This window comes from Carcharodon carcharias, chromosome 17, assembly GCF_017639515.1.
Source record: "Carcharodon carcharias isolate sCarCar2 chromosome 17, sCarCar2.pri, whole genome shotgun sequence".
Classification (NCBI taxonomy): domain Eukaryota; kingdom Metazoa; phylum Chordata; class Chondrichthyes; order Lamniformes; family Lamnidae; genus Carcharodon; species Carcharodon carcharias.
Genome location: NC_054483.1, coordinates 86,770,267 through 86,785,491, shown reverse-complemented (window position 1 = coordinate 86,785,491; position 15,225 = coordinate 86,770,267).

Here is a 15,225-nt window from a genome sequence, read left to right as displayed (position 1 = left end):
CCCACCAGCACCGCCACCACACATCCCAGCAACATAACCGAACCCTTGTGCTTCTCTCCTTTTGAATACCAAGAACTGCAGCCTGGCCAGGCAATGATAAAGAAGTAGAAGAGGAAGAAGAGTCTGGTGATGAAGAAATGTTGCTCAATCTCACACTCACAAGACACCAGTTCAGATAATGACACTGAGCATATCCTAGAGGGTAGCATAGAGGTGTGGTCTGCATGTGGTGAGACACCAGGCACAAGGAGAAATGCATAGTGCAGGTGCCAGGTCTCCAAAGGGCAAGGTTGCACAGAGATTCTGCTACAGATGACTTGAATGAAAATCTTGGGGCAACATATAGAAAAAGGATGACGTGAATGCTTGGCGTATTGGCAGGCCTTCCAGAAAGCCTAAGGTTAATGTCAAGGAGCATGGAGGAATCTAGCACCAACCTAGCATATGGCTTTGTGTAGAGCTTGTAGCCATTGTTTCTGGTGTAAAAGTGGTGATCAACTCCATTATTACACTTGCGGACCAGGCTATGATGCAGTGTTGGATGGCCAACGTCTCAACTTCCATTATAGTACAAGCAGAAGCCCCCCAACATGCTGGTGAGGGATCCTTTCTGCTGCTGAATGCCCGTTTATCTATGTGAGGTTAAGAGAAAGCATTAGCTGAAGCTTTGAGGTTGAAAATGTCACTGCTGCAGCATTAAACATTGACTGATCTCACACTCTACCTACTCTGCATACTTCTGGCGCTTGTTCTCGGTACCCATGCTAATGACCTACCCAAGATGGCATGTAGAACTTTATGGCCAGAATTTTTCATTCAGCAAGTTGGGGGCGGGGCCCGCTCACCAACACGAAAATGACATGGGGTGACGTCGGGGGAAACCCCAAATTCATCCTGCCCCCATTTAAATATTCAGGAAGGCAGGCGACTGTGAAATCAGCTGTCCGCCCGTCGACCTGTCAATGGCCTCAATTGGCCATTGACAGGATAATTAAGACAATTAAAAGCCCTGCCTGTCCAACCTTAAGGCTGACAGGAGGCCAGGAGCCCCAGTGGGCTTCTGAACAAACATGAAACCACATCCACTGGCGGGATGAGGTTTCAGGTCGGTTTTAAAAAAACTTTAATAAAGTTTTAGTCAGATTTATTAACATGTCCCATCTCGTGTGACATTGTCACATGAGGGGGACATGTTAATAATTTTTTTATTTCTCTGTTTTTATACTTTGATCTCCCTGAGGTAGCACTTAATCTCAGGGAGATGTGGGCTCTTTTGTGCACATAGGTGAAAGAGCGCACTCTGACAGTTGGGGAATCCCCCCCACTCACACAGGAAGCGCATAGCGCTTCCCATCAGGCAGCCTGCTGGGTGGGTTTTAATTGGCTCGCCCACTCAAAAATGGTGGTGGGGCCCGTTTCGGTGGCAGCGATTGGCCCGCCCATCAAGGGGAAATTTCTGCCACATGTGTACACAGGTGGATGCTATTTTGAACCTAAAATAGCAACTGTAGCATGGAAAATATGGCCGCAATGCAATTGAATTTTGTGGCCAGGTTCTTTCTCTCTTATATAAACAACTCACTTTCTACTCTTAATAAATACATTCTTCTTCGGTCAGATACAATTATTACTCACATTCCAAAATAAGATCTAAATATTACAGCTGCCGAGTATGTATATCATCTATAAAAAAATAATCTTACATCAACTCTATCACACATTTGAGGTTTTGATCAAATTTTGTTTGATATGATGATTTATTAGAGAAATGCTGAATGAAAAGTTAACTCTGAAAAGAATCATAGGGTAGAACTGAGGGTTGGGGGTGGGCGGGCTGGCCGAGGAGTGCCGGGCAATGGTCCACTGCCTGCGAATGGCCCCCGACCACAAATTCATGCTGGCTGAGGAGCTCAGCGTTGTCGGGGTGGGGTTGCAGGAGGAGGGCAAGCGTTAGAATCTATGCATGTGCAGGGGAGCGTGCACTGAAAGCTCCCTGAGGACACAGAGCTGCCTTAGGGAGCTGAAGAAGCGGAGAAGCAAAAATAAAGATTTTAAAGATGATGTAAACATGTCCCCACATGTGACTCAGTCAAATGAAGAGGTGCATGTTTAAAATTGTGCTGAAAAGTATTTAATGGATTTTTATTTACCTTTGGAACCTTACCCCACCCGTGGATGAGGTTTCGCTAAAAATGCAAAGGCCGCCTAGCCTATTCGCCCTCCCACCAACTGAATGGGCAGCGAAAAATACAAAGTAATTAATTGCTCAAGGGCCTTAATAGGCCTCTTAACTGTCGACAGGTGCCCTACCGACTCTCGCGCTTTCCCACGGACTGAAATATTGTGCAAGTGCGCAATGACGTCGGGACGCTCAGCCAATGCCATTGTGCGCTATTTTATGCCCGATCGGGTTGGGCATGCACCCGCCCGACGAACGTAAAATTCAGCCCATAAACTGTAACTCAGTTTAGCTGACTACATGCACTACTTTATCTATCTCAGCAATTCTGCTCCAGATAATGGTGTCATACAGTTCTATTATGGCTGTCTCAATACAACCAGATCCATGGATTTATTTCAAGCTGGATACTTTAGGAAGATCAAGAGCTGATAAATTTAATCTCCAAGAGGAATTCTCAACATCAGTACTACTTCCATAAATCCATTATTGCAAATATCTGTAACTGATATATTTGTTCTTTCTCTCGCTTATTCATGTTGACGTTTTGTTTAAGTAAAGAATGCTGATAAGTGAAATTACTGGGTACTATTTCTTCAATTACTAGAAATTTTTACTTGATATGCTGGTATGTAATACTGTTGTATTTCTGCCTGCGGGTGCACCAAGTAGAGTGTACATTTTTTATGGGTTTATGCAACCTTCCATCCTGCAAAATGTCACAGACGACAATGTGCTGCCCTGGTGTTCGAAATGTGGCCTTTTAATTTGCAATGTAGAAGTTGGGATGAAGACCATCTGACAGTTCTCCTGCTAGTTCACAGTGGAGTCACTTGTCTGCAAAGAGGATCTTGTGAGTCTTTGAACTGGTCCATCATCCTGTTGGGGGGCTTCAACAAGTGATTCTATGTTGCCTTCATCATCTACAAAAAATGTAGGCCCGCATTGTCACAGTAATGTTTGTAACTGACTCATCTGTGAAAAGAAAAGATGCAGTTTACAATAATAAACTTTGAACCCCAGATCAGCTCCAGACATGTCTATTGTTGAAAATTTGTACTTGAAATGCAACAAAATAAGGAAGAGTAATTATGGGTGGAAATTTCAGCTCCAGAGACTAAGGACAGAATTTTGCCCCCGTTGGGGGGGGATGTTGATAGGTGGGCGGGCGCAGGTGCGCTTCTGATTGGCGCCCCTGATCGGAGGCGCGAGGCCATTTTACGTGGGTAGGCCAATTAAGGCCCGCCCAGCATGATGTCCGCAGGGACGTGCTTTGTGTTTCCTGTGCGGGTGGGAGGGGAATCCCAAGATCGTGAGTGCGCTCTTTTGCGCAAGCACATGAAAGAGCGCACTCATCTCCCTGAGGCTAAGTGCAGCCTCAGGGAGATCGCCTCTACTTTTAAAAATATTAAAAATCAAAAAAAAAATCCCTTACATGTCCCCTCATGTGACAATGTCACATGAGCTGGGGCATGTTCATAATTTCCAAGAAGACTTCATTAAAATTTTTAAAATCCTACATGAAACTTCATCCTGCCTGTGGATGAGGTTTCATGTTTTTTATAGTTGCCGCCAGGGCTCTTAGCTCCACTAATGACTTTAATTGATCTGTCAATGGCCTCGCTTGGCCATTGACAGGTCGGCAGGTACACAGCGGGTTTTTCTGCGCCCCCACCTTCCTGAGAATGAGAGAACTCATGGCGCCTGCCCACAACATTCTGGCAGCAATGACAAGCACCGCCGAGGTGCAGGCATCAGTAATAATTCCAGTGAGTGTGAGGCCGGACCATTGCTGTGGTCTGAAGGCTGCACAGAGCACAGGGAAGAGGCCCTGTCTTTATCTTGTGCAGAAAGGTTTCACATCTGAGTGACAAGAATACTGCTCATAAGAATAAGGAGCAATAGGCAGGGAGGCACACTTGGGAGTTTATTGACAATAGTGAACTGTTGTACAAGTGATTAACACCTGTACCCAGGCTGTACAACTATTTCTCCTTAACTTTCCTAACACTGCTGCTACATTTCGTTGCTCCCTGGACATCCATAGCAAAGGTGGAAGAAGTCTCCTGACTGCAACGCTCTGTCTGTGATAACGTTGGTGGATGTCCTCTGGAAGGCTGAGATTTGGAGGGCCCTGGCCTGCTTTCAGGGTCCTGATGTGTGGCAGTGTCACCCGACTCGGCCTCTGGAGCTGGAGCTACTGAGGTCACAGGAAGAGGGGAATCAGATGGGCGAGACACTCATGGAGCCACTTGGAGTGTGCACCTGCTGATCCTCCTGCCTGTGGGTGCCTGGGGGCTCCTGGCTGACTCTTGAGGATTGGGGTAACTGGAGTGAGATCGAGCTGCCTGGCACCCCTCTCGTGTACACACTGTTGGAGGCCAACTATGGCACTAATGATGGAGTTGAGACCACCCAGCAGCGCAGGAGCGAAGTCCCGGACCAAGGCTTCCATGGCGACCACCATCCTGCCAACGTTGACCTTGGTGCATTGGCATGCCGGCTCTATCACCTGAGAGTGAAGGCGGATGGACTTCTCCATCATGCCTTGCAATTTGAGGAGTGCAGCAGACATCCCTTCCAGATGTCCCTGAGCTTACCTTTGCAGCTCCAGCAACCGTGACATGACCGAGTCCAGAGGCTCATCATTTGACTCAGACTCAGCAAAGTTCTGGCCTCCAGCAGTCCTCCGAGTGCCAGAAACCTAGGTAGTCCCTGCCTCCACCTGCTGTGGATCAGATGGTGCAATCAATTGCACCCTGTATTCTAGGGAAGACTGAGGTGGTTGCAAACCTCAGAAATCTAGCAGCCTGGCTAGCTTCATTGAGTGTGAGCTTCACTTCACATAATGATGATCCTTACTGTGGAGGGCATCCGTCACCTCCTTGATAGAGTTATGTGTTGAGGATTGAGAGATGCCACATAGGTCCCCTGTGGATCCCTGGAAAGACCCACTGGCAAATAAATTGAGCACAGTGGTGACCTTCAGGGGCACTGGTAGGGAATGTCCTCCAAGTCCACAGGGCTTTAGTTTCCCCTGCAGAATGTGGTAGATATGAACCACCGCATCTCTTGATAAGTGTACATTGTCCTTTGCTCATCTTTAGTAGATGTTTGGTTGTGCAAGATGGGTCTAACTTCTTCATCCTCTGGTTCTTGCCAAGGCTCCTCTAGACCATGGACCTCAGGCTGGGCCTCTTCTCGAAGCTGTGTTTGGCGGAGCCAGGCCCTTTTTCTCCCCTGCAATCAGATCGCTGCCATCAAGAAGGCAGCATTGAGTGCAGGCTCCATTATTCAATCCTCCATCTCCCTGTGCACAGATAGATCCAAGAGATTAATGAGTAATGGGCAAATATATTGTGGCTTCCAATCACTACCAAAAAACCACTGTCGTTCCCTAGAGCTGCTACTCACCTTTCCCTGATCCAACATAGTAGCTGAGATGCCACTTCACAGATCTAAGTGACCAAGATGACACCCCAGCTACTTGATATCTTAATTCCAGAGAGATTGGAAAAGGCTTGAGTGCATCCAGGAAATGTTCAACCTTACCAAAGCCACTCCTACTATGTCTGATCTGGTCTACTGATTATGCCCAACTGCACTTTTGGAATGACTGGATGCCCTTTAGCCCATCAGCCATGCTCCAGTTGGAGAAAGCACCTTACAGGCTTTCATTGATCATTTTGCAGATATCCAGCTGCTGTGCTCCATTAATGGTTGGCTGCATCTTCCATTCTCACATTCCTCTCTGTTAATGCTAAATTGATCATCTTCATTGTGAACCCAATGACTCCTGCAGTCTCACTTTAAAGTGCTCCAAATGTCAGTGGCTCCAACTGCACCTTCTCAATAAATTCTTCCTGAGTTCTATCAGCTCAGACTCCATTTCCATGTTGTGACTCTAAGCAGTGTGAGGGGCCCCCTGAAAGGACCCCAGCCATGGGCTCTTCCCACACTGCCTCAGACCCCTCCTGTGCAGATTCTTTTCTAGTCTTGATTTTAAACTGCGTCATAACTTAGGGGTCCCCAGATGGTGGTGCTGCATTTCTACTTTGAGACCAGCTTCACTCCTCCTCCTGTCAGAGTTTGAGTCACCTCGATCTTTCTGGAACCTCACAATGTGCAGGTGGAACTCCCTCTGGTGATTCTCCAGCCTGTCCCATTAACCCTGGATCCCATTGTCATTATAGTGGACATTCCTACTCTCCCCACTGAAACCATCACTGTTGATGTCCCCATGCCCCATATAGACTTCACCCTTCCCCATATTGGGGATGTGGGTGCATGGTCACATACATAGGCTATTGCAATCCCCCCACCCCCCCAGGAGAGCTTTGAGTACCCCCCTCTTATTACGTTTTCCCCATTTACAGCCTGCAGATGCCTCCCCCTGACCATGACTATCCATCTGCAGCCCAGTATCAAGCCAGACACCTCCATGACCACGTCCTTCACACCAAGTTGTCCCTGATCCTTATTGAACATACAGGCCTTGCCCCTTACTGGAGCTTGGAACACAATGTGCGTGCCCTGCATAGCCCTGTAGCATGGCCCACAGAGCCCTAGGCCTGCCTTCAATCTCTCAGCCTGACTACGAGATCCGCAGAGCCCCAGGACTGCCTTTAACCTCTCACCCTGACCTCTTGACATCAGTCCAGGGACTATGACTTCTTTCAGTCAGCTCTCTGGCTCCTTAATGACCACAAGACCATTTTCCTCTCCCCACCTCCTCAAGTCTCTGTGCAGCCCATTCCCCTTGTGCCACACTAACTCCTCCCCACACTTTTCATATGCTAGAGTCTGCGTGCATCTCCTGCCATTCGTGCACATTGAATACCATCCACTTCTGTGTCTATGTTTAGCTGTTCCATGTTGGGCTGCAACTTCTCCACCTCAAATCTTCCCTCTGCCTGCCATGTGCACCCCCACCAACCCTTCCTCCCAACAGTCGCCATGCTGCTCCCTGCTTTAGATTCACAGCACACAATGCTATTCCTGCCAAAGTAGAGCGGCAGCCTCTCTGAGCAGCCCAACTCAACCCCCGAGGCAGCCAAGGTGAGCAGCCACAGAATACATCCCCACCAGTGTGGCATCACACTGGCATCGATGAGGGACCGGAGCAGCATTGTTGCAGGTGGGCTTTGAATGCTGCGCTCACTTCAAAGATACGAGTGAAGTGAGGGTGGACAGCTGCACGGCACTTAAATCGGGGCATGATTTCGACTGGCCTAATTTTCCACTGGCCTGGCACGTAATTGTTTTGGGGGGTGGGGAAGGTGATTCCAGTGAGTTGCGTTTTTATTGAGTATTCAGGACATGCTAATACATGCAAGTGGTGTTCCCGACATGGATTGGCGGGAAAGCTGACCCACCATCATCCCTCCATGAAAGTGGCAAGGGGAAAATTCCGACTTGTTTTTCTGCCCTTGGGAATCCAACTTTTGGTCTCACTCCGTATTTTCGGCTCCCACCCGCCACAAAACCCATCGCTGGCAGGACAGAAAAATTTTGCCCTATGTGATTAACTGGGGGCTTAAAGGACCTTATTGGTTTTACTTGTATGCACATAATATTGGAATTTATAGGCTTCATAATCAGAATATATGCATACAATTTCAAGTAACTTCAAAATGATCTTATTACATCCCAGATTCTATAGCAGTCTCAGAGGAGGATATTATCTTGCTGACACACTTCAGTTAGGATATCTGGCACAATGAATGGCTTGTCAGTGGTTTTCCAGGTGGCCTTTTGTAATCAGATGATTTTTCAGTTGATACCTTCTGGAATATTTCAAGTTGTGCTTCATTTTTAACAGTTGTAACATTAGCAGTAACATCTGAATCTATGTCCTTGATTTCCTGCCTTTTCTTTGGTGGATCCAAGGTGAGTATATGGACGTGCTTCAGGGTGTCACTTCCTCCTACCCCCACCCCATTCCTTTTCCTGGCCGGCAGGCCCAGAGCCACAAAATGCACCACCCACATGTGTGCAAGTATGCAATTTTTATTGAAAGTATGAAACTATGGATTCTACGGTAATTCCTGCCACAATGCAAGATGTCAGAGCTCTTTTTAGGTCCTGATGCCCAGCATTTAAAGGTTGGTGGTAGGTAGAGAAGGACAGTTCCAGCATTCAGTTAGAATCTGTGCTATGCTGCTTCAAAGGTTGGCTCCAGAAGACAGAGGACTGCATTTGCTGGCTCTCACAATGCTCCTGTTCTCCCTGTATAGCCTACTTTTTCTGATTTCTGACCTAATTGTTGAAGAATCCTGCCTCAGACACCATGAAGTAGGCTTCCAGTCTGGAATTTGTTAAAAGCAAGTCTTTATTACCAACTCATAACTATGTACATATTTACAGTAGGAAGTACAGGTATGGAGCTGACCCTATTCTAGGTCTTAACTCGACCGTGTCCATCTCTAGACTGACCCTGGCTCTGGGTCAGGTGTCCTCTTCTGTGTGGGTACTGTATTCTGTCCAACATTAATCCTGTATGTACCAGACCCTTCTACTAAAATTGTGACAGGGCTACTCATCCAAGCCTGCCTTAATTAAGTTAATGACTCACATATGAAATCTGGCTTTGATATGCTAACAAATTTATGCTGTGAAACCAGATTAATCCTTAAGTCCCTCCTTTAAATCCTTACCAAGGAAGTGCCTGAGATTTTATCTTCCTGAATAGTTCTTGGGATGAAATAATTCCCGACTCATTGAACTGTCTTAAACTCAACCCACTTCGGATCAAAATTAATTGAATTTACTAACTTTCAGTTAGACTGCTCTAATACTGCTAAGTGACTGTATGAACGTTTTCTTGCCAAATCGCCAAGAAAGAAGCCAGACCACAAATTGTGTACTAACCACAATTTATTGGTTCAAGATCACAACATAAAGTTAAAGTTATGCACACAAAGATTTAATCAAGACAAATCAGTTATCTACTAGTTGAGCAGCAAATTAATAATGGACAACATTAACTTAACAGAGCAAATAGCAAAAGTTATACAGGTAAGTTAGTGTATCACGGTGAACCAACACTAACAGATGTTAAGCATTAACTACAGCAGTGACCAGAGGTTAGGGTGATAAATTGGTGAGAATTATAATTTAAGAATAATTTCTTACTTAGCTGACAAGTTAACAGCTTTGAACAACCGATCTATCAAATAGCTCAAGATTATGTATGTGATGAACAATGTTCAGATCTCATCTGCTGGTGATTCTAACTGCCCACCCAGTCGGTTTCCACTAGGCTGAAAGGGTTTACATCACTCCATAAAAAAATTTAGAAAATGAAGTGGCATCTTCTATTCTTCACCAAAGGTTTCAACAACAGCACTTAGTATTACCAAAGAGATCCTCCTTATAAGCATTGTGCCGTGACATTCATCTCTGACACTGCAACCATTGTAACTTCCAGCAACCCTGGTCTTATCAGAATTCCAAAGATTGGGGTATTTATGTGAAGTTCGTGTCCCTCCATGATATTATCAATACAGTTGGAGTTCTCACTAGGTTAGAAAAAAAAGAAAATTGGGTGTGATTTTTGCCAAATACTTCAGGCACTAAAGTAGTAAAGAGGTGGGATCATTAGTTGAAACTTCACTGTGGATGTGCATCTCTCTATATCTCCAGCCCCACCCCAGGATATGCTGAGGGCTCTCTGTTCTTTCTTGAACAGATCAGGCCCAACCAGTCCCCATCCACCACTACCCTCCTTTACCTGGTAGAACTTGTTCTCTCATTGAACAATTTCTCTTTTACCTTGCCTTACTTCCTCCAAATAAAACTTGTTGCTATGGGTACCAACATGGATCCTAGTTATACCTGTCTCTTGTGGAACATTCCTTGTACCAGTCCTATTCAGGTCCCCTTCCTCAGCTCTTTATCCGCTACATTGGTGAATGTATTAGTGCTGTTTCCTGCTCTTGCTCACAACTGGAAAACATAATCAAGTTTGCTTCTGATTTCCACCTTCTCTCACCTTCACACAGCCCATCTCTGACATTTCCCTTCCTCGACTTCTGTGTCTCTATTTCTGGGGGTAGGCTGTCTATAATGTTTATTATAAGCCCACTGATTCCAATAGCTACCTCAACTACACTGCCTCACACCCTGCTTCCTGTAAGAACCCCACTTCATTCTCCCACTTTCTCCATCTCCGTCACATCTGTTCTGATGACGCAACATTCCACAACAATCTTCTGACATATCTTTCATTTTCCTCAGCCAAGGATTCCTCCCCCACTCTCCAATCAGGTTTCTGCCCATGACATTGTACCAAAATGACTCTCATCAAAGTCACAAATGACATCCTATATGACTCTGACAAAGGTAAACTTCCCCCCCTCATCCTTCTTGGCCTGTTTGCAGCCTTTAACACTGTTGACGACACCATCCTCCTCCAACAGCCCTCCACTGTCATCCAGCTGGGTTGGACTGCTCTAACATGGGTTTCATTCTTAAGTATCTAATCGAGCCAGAGAATCACTTGTAATGGCTTCTCTACCTGTTCCTGCACCCTTATCTCTGTTGCCTTAAGGATCATCCTTGGACCTCTCCTATTTCTCAACTGCAGGCTGCCCCTTGGCTGCATCATCTGTGGACATGGCATCAATTTTCACATGTATGCTGATGACACTCAGCTCTACCTCACAACCACCTATCTTGTCTCCACCACCATTGCTAAATTATCTGACTGCTTATCTGATATCCAATACTGGATGAGCAGAAATTTCCTCCAATTAAATATTGGGGAAACTGCAGTTTTCAGTCCTTGCCCCAAAATCTGTTCCCTAACTACCAACTCCACCCTTCTCCCTGGCAAAAGTCTGAAATTAAGCGAGACTGTTCACAACCTTGATGTCACATTTGACCTTGAGATGAGCTTTGACCTCATAATTGCACCATCACTAAGACCTCCTATTTCCACCTCTATAACTTTGTGTGACCTCATCCTGTCTCAGCTTATCTGCTGCTGAAAGCCTCTTCCATGCCTTAATTACCTTTAGACTTGACTATTCGGATATACTTCTAGCTGGTCTTCCACATTCTACATTCTACATCTGTGAAGTTGAAGTCACCCAAAACTCTGCTGCCTGTTTTCTAACACACAAGTCCCATTCCCCTATCACCCCTGCACTCACTGACCTACAATGGCTCCTGGTCAAGCAATGTCTTGATTTTAAAATTTTCATCCTTGTTTTCAAATCCCTCCCTGGCCTTACCCTTCCATACTTTTGTAATCTCGTCCAACCCCACAACCCTCCAAGACACCTGCGTTCCTTTAATTCTGACCTTGAATGCATTCCAGTCAGAATTCCTCCACTATTGATGGCCATGCTTTCAGCTGCCTATGCCCCAAGCTCTGGAATTCCAACCCTACACCTCTTTGCCTCTCTATCTCGCTTTCCTCCTTTAAGACACTTCTTTGACCAAGCTTTTGGTCATCTGACCTAATATCTTCTTATGTGGCTCGTGGTCATACTTTTATAATAATATAATGCTCTTATGAAGTACCTTGGGGAATTTCAGTATGTTAAGGGTGCTATACAAATATTTTATTGTTAAACTTTCAAGTCATTGACCCTTCTTCAGAACTGACTATCCTGAGATCTGATGGCCAAAACAGAATGCAGCACTCCAGATGGGATCTGACCATTACTGTATACTGAAGTATAACTTTATCTCCTTTATAATCAAGTCCCCTTGAATAAAGGTCAACATTTAATTAGCTTTTTTGATCAATTTTTTTGTACCTGTTCAATAGCTTTAAATATGTGTACGTGGACTCCAAAATATCTTTGCTCCTCTATACTTCCTAGTTTCTCATCATTTAGAAAATGCCCTGATATCTTCCTTAAGTCCAAAGTAGATGACCACTTGCCCACATTAAGTTACATCTGCCATATTTTACATCACTCATTTGATCAATGTCCCTTTGCAACTTTCTGCTTCCATCTGCACTACTGCCCTGCTCCCTAATTTAGTGCAATTCAATGCAGAATTTGCAAATGGTAAGGAACAGCATGTCGTGGTTAAAGGAGTTCATATGGAGGGGAGGAGTGCTGAGGGAAATGCCCCAGGAATTAGATTTGGGACTGCTACAGTTTCAACCTCACAATAATGACTTAGATTCAGCAGCTTAATGCAAACCAGTTAAAATGACAGATTGATGCCAAACCAGGAGGGGCAGTTGAATCAGAGGAGGAACACAGTGACTAAAAAAGATGTAAGTAGGCTGGGCACTGGCAGCTGAAACTTGATATAGAAAATTATAAAGTATTACATTTAGGAAGAATAAATGGGTGAAGCTCGAGGATTATTATTCCAATTGCTAATGGTGAAGTTGAAATATGTCCAGGGTTTAGTACATTCAAAGCTTATTGGCCTAGAAATTGGATTACACTGGAAAACAGGCACACGGGTAGCATGTGTACACTGTACATACGTTTATGTTGCTCCAGGCAGCACGAATATTATGAGTCAGGCATAATCATTGGACACCTCTGTTTGTGGGGGTGGGGAGAAGGTAGATGACAAAAATCAATCCTCATCGATGTCGTATAAAGGACATCTTAAAGGGTTGTGCATCCTGGCTGCAAATAGCAAGGAAACACATCATAACACAAGGATAGCTGCAAGACCTGCAGATTGGACCCCCAGTTTCTCTGAAGCTTTTTGGAGGTCCTGGCCCAGAATGTGAACAGAAGGAGGGGAATTTCCTTCCTCCAGATGACAGAAAGCCCTCCATGCAATACTTCCATCACCTTTCAGAAGAGGACATGGCACAATGCTGGAAAGCATTCAATGACCTTACCAGAGTTGTCAAGGTAACAACACTGCTCTCATACTCTCTAGAGAAGCCCACTATCACGAAGGGGGCCTTGATCAAGTACAGAACCCTTATTTAAATATGAAGCATCAATCAACAACAGCAACACCAAATTGCATGATATAATGCCTTTAAGTAGTAAAAGGTCCCAAGCTACTTCTGGGGAGCATTATCAAACAAAATTTTACACTAAGTCCCAAAAGGAGATAGTAAGAATGGTGACCAAAACCTTGGATAAGGAGCACCTTAAACAATAACATAAACTTAGATTTATATCACATCATCAACATAATAAAACTTCCCAAGTGCTTCACAGAAGCATTATTAAACAAAATATGACACTGAACAACTTGCAGTATTAGGTCAGATGACCAAAGCTTGACCAAAAAGATAGATTTTAAGGAGTGTCTTAAAGGAGAAAAGCAAAGAAGAGAGGCACAGAGAGGTGTAAGAAGGGAATTCCAGAAACTAGGACCTAGGTAATTGAAGGCATGGTCACCAATTGTGGAGGAATTAAAATCGAAAATGAGCAAGAGGTCAGAATTAAAGGAGTGCAGAAATCTTGGAGGGGTGCAAATAGGAAGGATTTTGGGGCTGGGGGAGATTACAGAGAAAGGGAGAGGCAAGGTCATGAAGTGATTTGTAAACAAGGATGAGAATTTTTAAATCAGGACATTGCTTGAGTGGAAACCAATGTAGGTCAGCGAGGACAGGTGAACAGGCCAAGTTAGGGCACAGGCAGCAGATTTTGGATGATCCCAAGTTTACAGAGGGTAGAATGTCGGGGGCTGACCAGGAGTGTATTGGAATAGTCAAGTCTAGAGGTAATAAAGGTATGAAAGAGGATTTCAGCAACAGACGGACTAAGGCAGGGGAGAAGTTGTGCAATGTTTCAAAAGTGGAAAGTGGGGATCTTAGTGATGGTGTGAGCATATGGTTTGGAATTCTTTTTGGGCACAATATAATATTAAAGTTGCAAACAGTCTGACCACCTAACTTCCCATCCTGATCCCCATAATATCTGATGTTGTTTATGGTTCTCTCTCTTCAGGGTTTGTCCCTCTCTTTTTTAAATCTGTTGCCCTCACCCACTCCTCAAAAAACCAACCCTTGACCTGACTGTCATTGCAGAATACTGCTTCATCTCCAACCTCCCTTTCCTTTCCAAGTTCTTTGAATGTGTTGTTGCCTTTCAAATTCATGCCTATCTTTCCCAAAGTGCCATGTTTGAATCCCTCCAATCATGTTTTCGGCCTTGCCGCAGTACCCAAACTGCTTTTAGCAAAGTTATAAATTACATCTTATGTGACTGTGACAAACTTTCCCTTCTCATCCTACTCGACCTTTCTGCAGTATGGTTGCCCATGCCATCCTCCTCCAACTCCACTCTTTTTCAGTTGGGTGAGACTGCTTTTTCCTGGTTCAATTCTTATCTATCTAATCATAGATTAGGTAGCTCTTACAATGGCTTCTCTTCCTACTACAGCATCATAACCTCTGGTGTCCCCCAAAGGTTCATCCTTAGCTCCTTCCTATTTCGCATCTACATGCTGCCCCACAGCAATATATTCAAAAACACAAAGTTAGTTTTCACACATATGCTGATGACCCCCTGCTCTTCCTCATCACCCGCACACCCAACTCCTCCACTGTTGCTAAATTATCAGGCCGCTTATCTGGCATCCAGTATTGGATGAGCAGAAACTTCCTCCAATTAAATTTTGGGAACTCTGAAGGCAGTCTCCGCTACAAACTCCATTCGAAGGGTTGAAGAAGACAGATTGTAGTGGAGGAAAGAAGCCGATGGGTATTTTTGCATTCCAGGGTGTTCAGTGGGCAGTTTTAGCAGACAACAGCAGAACCTGATGGTACTTAATGTGGTCTAGCCAGATCTGATGGTGAATGCCTAAACCAGTTGTCCGTCATATCCTTATAATCTGTGCTCCGTGGAATGAAAGGGATTGGAAATGAGGGCCATAGTGAAGGAACAGCCAGGGTGAGAGAGTGTGTAATGGTTTTTTTGGTGGAATAGGATATCAAAGGTGGAAGTGAATATGCAATTAAGTAAATCAGTAGCTACAGGAATGTTGTCATAAGCAGGAGGTCAAAGACTGGACAGTTGGGATTTTGAAACTGCAGTTGTAAATGAATTGGGAGGAAGGATACAGAAGGGGATGGGGGTGGGATGTGGATGGGCGATGTG